Raw genomic sequence first — 9,595 nt, 5'->3', positions numbered from 1 at the left:
TTCTTTCCCACTTCGCAGCATGATCACACTAACATTCTCTATTGGATTCAATGCTTGGGAGGGTAATTTTTCATTCATTTGTGCTTCCAATTTCCCCACACTTGAAGCTACTTGCCCCATTTGCTTCTCCAAGTTGTGAATACTTGACCTTGTTTCCTGTTGAAAAGACATGACATTTTGTTGCAAGGTCATAGTGTTAGAAGCCAAAGTTTTCATCATCTCACGAAGATCATCACTGGATGACGACCCCATAACATTGGAGTTTGTGAATGGAGGGGGTTATCTTGCTTGATAATTCTGTTGGGGCTGAAATCCATGGGGATGGAACTGTCGGCCTTGATTGCCTTGTTGAGGTGGGTTCCCATAACATAAGTTTGGATGATCTCTCCATCCGGGATTGTACGTGTTGGAAAAGGGATCATATTTATGTTGGGACTGTCCGTTGAATCCTCTATCAACTGCATGAACCTGTTCAATGTAATTTTCTTGCATTGTTGGGCACATATCTGAGGTATGTCCTTGTAAGGAACATATGCTACAAACTTTCACCTACTGTACATTTCCACAAGCCAAAGAACGCACAAGAGAAGTAAGATCATTAACTTTATTTTCAAGGTTAGAAATACTTACCTCATTTACTCGTTTGTTTACGAAGTCTCCACGCGTGCCAAATTGTTTCGAGTTGGCTGCCATGTTTGAGATTAATTGGCGTGCAGCCTCGGGTGTCTTATCTACCAATGCCCCTCCACTTGCAGCATCAATGATACTACGATCAGTAGGCATCAATCCTTTATAGAAATATTGAATGAGCAGCTGATCGGGTATTTGATGATGAGGGCATTGAATGCACAGTTGCTTAAATCTTTCCCAATACTCGGAAAGTGTCTCTCTATGAGATTGTCGAATCCCACATATTTCTTTCCTTATGTTGGCAACTTGAGATGCTGGGAAATACTTTTCAAGAAAAATCTTCTTCATGGCATTCCACGTTCCAATGGAACCTGGGAGAATAGAGAAAAACCATGTCTTTGTTGCCCCTTTCAAAGAGAAAGGGAAAGCTTTCAACTTAACTTGTTCTTCATCAACTCCATTCGGTTTCATGCCAACACAAACCATATGGAACTCCTTGAGATGAGTATGAGGATCTTCTCCTGCAAGACCATTGAATGTTGGTAACAAATGTATAAAACCAGATTTGAGCTCAAAGTTTACATTATTGTCAATGTTTATGCACAATGGTTGATTTTCCACGTTAGGAGCAGCAAGCTCCTTGAGTGTTTGTTGTCGTACAACCGCCATGATGTTGAGGCGAGCTTCCTTTCTTAACCTGCATAAAGTGCTTTATATTTCAAGATCAACTTGCACTTGAATTTGATTAGTAGAACAGGTCACAGGCATAAATCGCTAAGAAAACTCAAAAGAAAGCAACTCACACAAGAGATAAAAAAAAAAAAAAAAACAATGCAAATTATATGAAAATCCTACGCTAGAAAACTAAAACTGCCTAAAAACCTTAGAAAACAGTGGACTTTGGCCTCGATAGGGTGGGGCTAGTGGTTACCACTAGTCCTGTTCAGAACGTCGTTTCCCTTAAGGAAAGAAAAGGTCGAAACCTAATTCCACCAAAAATTCTGTTTTGAACAGTATCGCTGCCGCAAGTGAACAGTACCGCCGCAAGAGAAAATATTGTTTCTCTTTTTTTTTTTTTGAATCACAACAAATAAAAATAACAGTACAAGCACAAGAATCAACTAAAATTACCTCCCCGGCAACGGCGCAAAAATTTGTTGCGATGTCGCGGTCGCACAAATTAATTACCCTAGCTTCAAACACAACACACAAAATAGTATAGAGCAAGCAAGGGGTCGATCCCACGGGGAAGATTCAAGTCAGATTTTTATGCTAGATGATATGCAATATGGGGGGTTTGGATGTTATCTAGGCTAAAGCTAAAGAAAACAGAAAACTATCAAACGAAATTTAATAAAATCAGAAAATTATCAAGAGAACAAACCTTGGTCACAAGCACACATCCACCTATAGAAATCAGAACTGATCATGGAAACGAAACATCAATTTATATTCTGAATATTTATCTCTTCTTAACATTGGTTAATTAACGGATCCGCCGTATAACTAACCCTAACCATTAAACAATCACAGTGTCCGCACTAGTAATTTAATTCAATAGAAGCCTTAAGAACTAGATAAGTTGATTAATCAAGAAAACATAACTGTTCGCAGTCTATGTTTGATTTGATTGAATGTTCTCCCTAAGATTAATAACGTAGATCCGCCACAATTATTAAACTCAGTTGCTTCACAAGTTCATATACCACAACTCCAGTTTTGATATCAAACTTAGCAATAGATTGTCTACAATAATAACTTAGAGTCCGCTCTAGCAATTAAAATAAACAATCATACGAAAAATAAGCATAGGAGAACAAACATATTCATCATATAAACTGAAAAGAAAAGGTAAAATAAATCTCACAGTTCTTGAAATCCGAAGGTTTCCGTGTCCTTGCAACCAAGAAAAAGTGTTTAGCCTTGCATGTTTGTTGAACAACTAATCAAAAAGAAGGAAGAATGCATGATTTAGGGTTTCTTAGAGGAAGGGGGCGTTTTTCTCTTCTTGGCTGGCTGCCCCCCTTCTCTTCTCTCATTCTTTTTATATCCTAGGAAACCCTAGGTCTCTATTTTACAAAATAGTCCTCCATTAAGTAGACTGTTTACATTTAAGTACTTCAATAACTATTTTCCTAAAAAAGGAGAAATAGCCTTGCATGAAATCTTCAAGCTTTGACTTAGAGGAGCTAAATTGCTGAAATAAAAACTTGGATATCGGTTTAGATGCTTCGGAACGTAATTTGGACTCGTTTCTTCACGAAACCTGTTTGCTGGCAGAATTCAGATGTCATCTTTGAAAAATCATATCTCCCTCATATGACATCTTTTTTGGCTGAAATTTAGAGCTTTTATAGACCTTTGAGTCATGACTCCAAAACATTTGAGTTTTTATAAATTGGACTTCTGTAGCTCTAGATATTCAAGTTGGAATGGCCGAAGGGCAACACTGGCAGATTGCGAGATTTGACTTTGAAGGCTGCAATTTCCATGCTCTTCCTTATTTTATTTTCTTGCCTTAGATGTCCAGAAAGGTATGGATGTTAGATTTTTAATGCCACTTGAATCACTTCATTTCAACCTCTAGAGCTCACGCTCTACACAAAACATCGACTGAAGGTCAAATCTGCCAATTATCTCTAATTTACTCCTTTTTGCATCTTTCATCCAAAAGTGCCTTCAAAACATAAAACAAAGAATATCAAGGTATTTTATATATAAAACATAGGCAAAACACTAGTTAAATGTGGGTGAAACTATCGAATAATATGGTTGCATCAGCGGACTCTAAGTTATTATTGTGAACAATCTATTGCTAAGTTTGCTATCAAAACTGGAGTTGTGATATATGAACTTGTGAAGCAACTAAGTTTAATCATCGTAGCAGATCTATGTTATTAATCTTAGGGAAAACATTCAATCAAGTCAAACATGAACTGCGAACAGTTATGTTGTCTAGATTAATCAACTTATCTAATTCTTAAGGCTGCCATTGAATTTTAATTACTAGTGCAGACACTGTGATTATTTGATGGTTAGGGTTAGTTATACGGCGGATTTGTTAACTAACTAATGTTAAGAAAAGATAAGGATTCAGAATATAAATTGATGTTTCGTTTCATTGATTAGTTCTAATTTCCATAGGTGGATATTTACTTGAAACCAAGGTTTGTTCTCTTGACAGTTTTCTAATTTATTTAATTTAGCTTGATTGTTTAATTCTGCTATAGTCTAGATAATCTCAAAATCCCTTCCAATTGCATATTGTATAGCATAAAAATCTGAACTAAAACTTCCTCGTGGGATCGGCTCCTTGCTTGCTCTATACTATCTTGTTTATTTAAGCTAGGGTAATTAATTTGTGCGACCGTGACATCGCAATAAGTTACTTTCAAGAATTGATGTGTTTATGTGTACTATGTTTTGTATATACCAAGTATATGAAAGAATTATGATTGTTATGTGACACGATCATTAAGTTGATGTCTTATCCCAAGTGCAAGAGTGTCGAAGTAATAAATAACCCGACAAGACCGGGGTCGAATCATAGGGAGGTGAACTATATAAAATTATAAACAATAAATGAAAAGGAGTTGAAGAGAACTTTTGATATGTGATATTGATGTAAGGATTAAACAAGGATAAAATAATTGTCATGGTTAGAGGATCCACTAATGGTATTTCAAACAAGTATAGTATAAACTCTTTTTATTACTTAACTGGAAACCACACACAAAGGAGGTTCCAATTTGATTATAAATTGTTAACATGATTACATTAATTATCTTATTCAAGTAATGCCAATACTTGTAAATATTATCAGGTATTCATGGTGATAACTTATGTTAACAACAAAGCAAGTTCCTTTCATAGCTCAGGTGTCAGTTATACCATACCATTGGCTATAAAAGTGTCAAGTATTTGTTGTACCAAGAGTTGTACAAAACAATCTAGATTAACCATTTAACAAGCAAGGTATTAAAAGTGAGTAAGATAACAAATACATAACATGTTAGTATCAAACATTAAAGTTCATGTTGAGTTTATATTATATTTATTCTTACACCATTAGTGTACCCTTTTCACCTTGACAAAATAAACTTGGCTGAATATTATGAATAAGAGAAACATAGATAAACAAGATAAGAACATAATTATATAAGTATAGTAAAGGAAATGAAAAGCATAAACAAGAGATTAAGGAAAATATAACATGGAATAAAACTTGAACATTACAAAATACAAAGAAAGAGAGCAAGAGCAAGATCTTGATCTAAAAACCAAGATGCCTAAATGCATGGCAAATGCCTCCTTTTATAGGCCAAATTCGGACTATTGATTTGATGACTAATTGTTGAGTGGGTGGCCACCTCTTGACATGGTAACAATCCTTATCTTTTTGTCTGCAGAAAACATCATTGCTAACATCAGAATGTGAACAGATAGTCTTCATGAAAGTTCTGGAAAATTGTCTCAGCTTTCCAACAAAACAAGAATGAGGTCATTTGGGCTTCTAGAACTTGAGATATGGGTTGAACGCTGAACAGTGTCTGGGCTGCAGGACATATCTGACTTCTCTGTTATTGCTACAATGTGAACTTGAAAACGGTCGTTTTGAATCTTGGACTCCTCATAAAAGTTTTAGGCCTATGTCTTAGCTTTTTATCCATATAGACCAGACCTAAATCTAAGTTCTACAGCTTCAGTTATGATCCAATAACCAAATAGTGTTCCACTTTGAATTCAACCAGCATCTCTTTTCTAAGCTTAACCCTCTCTTTGTCTTCTCAATTTCAATAGTTAAACTCATCAATCAATTCTTTGATTTATGTGATAGGCCTGCATTTAAAATGAACATTTACCATAAATTAAAGGTATCTTATATTATCATACTTGTTATTATAAAACATGTTCTAGTTAAGGAGTTATTGATACTTCAAGTACAAAATGATGAAATAAAACCTTGATAAAAATGCACTTTTAAGTACTAATCACACCACCCGACCAGCTTATTACTAGTCCCTAGTAATCAAAGTGTTAAAACAATTTGCAAGTTCCACAAAGCAAGACATTCATCATTCAACTTCCACTAATCTATCAAAATAAACAAACTCTCATTAAATTTATAAATCTGCTTCATACTGTTGAAACAAGATATTAATAAACCTTCTTTTTATGTGCTCAATGTATGAAAACATAGATGATGGGGCTTTTATTGGAAGAAAACAATATTCTATTCTAATATTATTTTAAAGTTAACTCATTTGGGTTGGGATTATTATTATCTTTTTTTTATTAGTTTTTTTTTTTTAATAAAACACAATACGTCCTTAACCCATATAGGGAGCTTTAGGCTAATGACTCCCAGATCAATTGGTTTTAAAGCATTGGGTGTTGAGACACCCATTCGAGCTTAGTAACTCGGGTTGCAGATACTAATATGTAGATAGTGCAATGTTTGATTCCCTTAAGCTTTTCTCCTTAACCCATGTAACAAGCATTGGGCCAATAGCTCCCAAGTCAGTTGACTTTAGGGTACTAGGTGTTAAAACACCCCTTTAGGCGTAATTGCTTAAGTCAATAAGGCTACGAAACCAAACTTATCTATTTTTTTATTTTTTTTCAATTTTTGTTTTTTTTTATTATTATTATTATTATGTTTTTTTTTTGTTTTTTTTTTTTGCAAATTATATACTATCCATTTCCCTTAGTTGTTACATTTAACAAAAGAACATAAATAATGTAATAATCCAATATGCAACCCACAATCATATGTTAAAGTGTGTATGTGAAAATAAAGGTTTAAGAATACTTGTTAAATGAGTATATGAGCAGAATCAAGTGATAACAATGCAAGAGTTTGTAAACCTGAATATTTCAAGAAGTATTCTGATAGACCTTGATAAGAATATTTACTAAGATGCATCTCAAGAGTCAATAAAATTCCTCCTTACTCTGCCATCTTAATAACAATTTTGTCAAATGGTTTTAATAATAGTAGTAAGTTAGTTTTTTTTTAATGTCAACTACTACCATCTTCCCCCAACCAAAACGAGACATTGTCCTCAATGTCCTAAGATAAAAAGATAGAATATAAAAGACATCACCTGAAACAGCAAACACTGAAAAACCTGAAACACATTTAAACAAATATAAGAAATAACAAAATAAAATAATATGTTATTAGTAAAACCAAAAGACACAAGGTTTTTAAGGTTTCACAAACGAAGGCTCAAATCTAATCTAAGCTTTTTAAGGCTTTCCATAGTTGACCAATTTATACGACTCATTGAGGGATCAATTACAGGGATGAAAGATTGTAGTTGGTCAATCAATTGTTCAGTAGTATCAGCAGAGATTATGATTTGTCGTGCAAGTTATAATCATTTTCTCACATCATCGCATAATTTAGCATTTCACATAAATGCTCACAAGAATTTCTAAATGTACTTGTCTTATATAATAAATTTCAGCATACATTTTGCATGTAAAATGATCAAGCACCTAGTTCTTTCAACATTTAAGAAACAAAGATCAAATTGGAGAAGCCCCCCCCCCCCCCACCCCACCCCCCCCTTTATCCTTGTTTTTTGGCCGAAACTTACATGGCCTTGGAACCCAATTATTATCATCAATTTCTCATAATTTCCAACATATTATATGTCAAATGGACCTTTATTTCTCATCCCTATTCAGAATTTTTATTTCCCCCAAATTATGTGTGAACCCTAGAAGTTAAAATTTGGGGTTCTTCCAAATTACTCACCAAAATCAACATAATAAAGGAAAAGGTTAAAGAATATGTCTCAATCAAGCTTAATCAATCAAGCTTCTTCTTCTTCTTCCATAACCCACACTTAATCAATCAAGCTCCTTTCCTCTAAACAAGTTTTCCCTTCATAAATTTCAGCACCAACACTTTTCTCCTTTAAAATCACTCATATAACTCTAACTCACTCTTTAGGAAGGTGTTTGTAAGCTCTTAAATGAAGAATTTCAGAAATGGTTCTCTCTCTCCCTTTATTTGTACTGTTCAGCGTGAAGAGTATAGAGGAATAATGAAATTCTATCAATTTACAAAAATACCCTTAATGTGTCCATGTGTAAATTTCTGTATTTTTTATCTTAGCACCATCAGTATTGCAATACCTTTTTGAGCTCTGAATGCTCTAACATTTTAACCCAAGATAAAACAGTAAGTCTAGAAATTCTCCACAAAATTTCAGCCCGATCCAACAGTCGGATTGGAAGATATGATTGATACCGTAAAACTAGACAGTTGATGTCTTTTACTTCTAAACCCGAATTTCATGCTTTAATTTATTCAATTAGAACATCATGAAATTTTTCCAAAATTTTTATTCATTAAATTCAATATTATCCTATCCATCACTGATTTATCAAAATAATTCTTTTATCCATTAAGACTTTTCTCTGGTTTCACTAACGTTATGAATTTTAATCCAAAATTCATAACCCTCATTTCGACTTCCACCATACCTTTAAATTTATATATGGAGATCATTCTCTCCCTTACATGTCACATTTATTATTATTTCTACTATTTATTAATTTCTTTTCATATTGAGTCTCTATTACTCATCGAGGTCTTCTTACTTCGATTTTACATTTATGCGAGGGTTTACATAACCGAACTACCTCTCTAAAGAATAACTGTTATATTTGTTGCATCATCAGTTTTATGAAAAAATATGAAATGTGTCATTAGTTTTATAAAATCTATCTACAACAATAAATATGGAGTCTCTTCCTTTCCTTGACTTAGCTAAACCCAACATAAAGTCTATAGAAATACCAACCCAAGATTCCTTATGAACAGGTAAAGATGTATATAACCCATGAAGCATTACTTTAGACTTAACTTGTTTACATGTTATGCATCTATCACAAATTATTTACACATCTCTTTTCATGTTAGGCTAATAAAAATATTCATGTAGAAATTCTAAAGTCTTAATAATCCCAAAGTGTCTCATTAATCCGCCATCATAAGCTGCTCTTATAAGCAATTCATGCATTGAACAATTAGACATACATAAAAATACATCATGCCTAAAAAATCCATTAGTTGCCACAAGTTCATATTGGAAATAAATCTCACCAAAGTTAGTATCATCAAAATAAAGTTCTTTTACATACTGAAATTCTAAAAGCCTAGTATTCAAATTATTAAAAAGAACATACCTTCGTGATAATACATTTACAACTATATTTTTCTTATCTTGCTTGTATTTGATAATATATAGGAATGTCTCAATAAATTCCATCCACTATGCATGTCTACGATCCAACTTACCTTGACTTTTCAAGTGTCTCAAAGATTGGTGAACGATATGAATTACAAATTCTTTAGGCCAAAGGTAATGTTGCCAAGTCTTCAACGTCCTCACTAATGCATACAACTTTTTATCATATGTTGGGTAGTTTGAAGTTGCACCATTAAGCTTTTCACTTAAATAGGTTATGGGTCTTTTATCCTACATTAAATAACCTTCAATACATATACTTGAAACATCACATTCAATCTCAAAAGTTTTTGTAAAGTTAGGTAAAGCAAGTAAAGGGGCCAAAATAAGCTTTTCTTATAACAAATTAAAAGTTTTATCTTGTTAGATTTCCCATTTAAAACTTACTATCTTCTTTACAATTTCAGTTAATGGAAAAGCAATTATACTAAAATCTTTAACAAATCTTCTATAGAAACTAGCTAATTCATGAAACCTTCTTACCTCACTTACCATCTTAGATATAGGCCACTCTTTTATAGCCTTGACTTTAGCCTGATCCATCTCAATATCATTTGCACTAACAACTTATCCAAGAAAAAACAACCTTTTCTAAGCAAAAGTCACACTTCTTTATATTAGCATACAAACTTTCCTTTCTAAGCACATCATGTACCTATCTTTAATGATCTATATGCTCATCTAATCCTTTACTATAA

This window comes from Populus trichocarpa, chromosome 7, assembly GCF_000002775.5.
Source record: "Populus trichocarpa isolate Nisqually-1 chromosome 7, P.trichocarpa_v4.1, whole genome shotgun sequence".
In the NCBI taxonomy this organism is placed as follows: Eukaryota; Viridiplantae; Streptophyta; class Magnoliopsida; order Malpighiales; family Salicaceae; genus Populus; species Populus trichocarpa.
Note: the sequence above shows the minus strand (reverse complement) of the source record.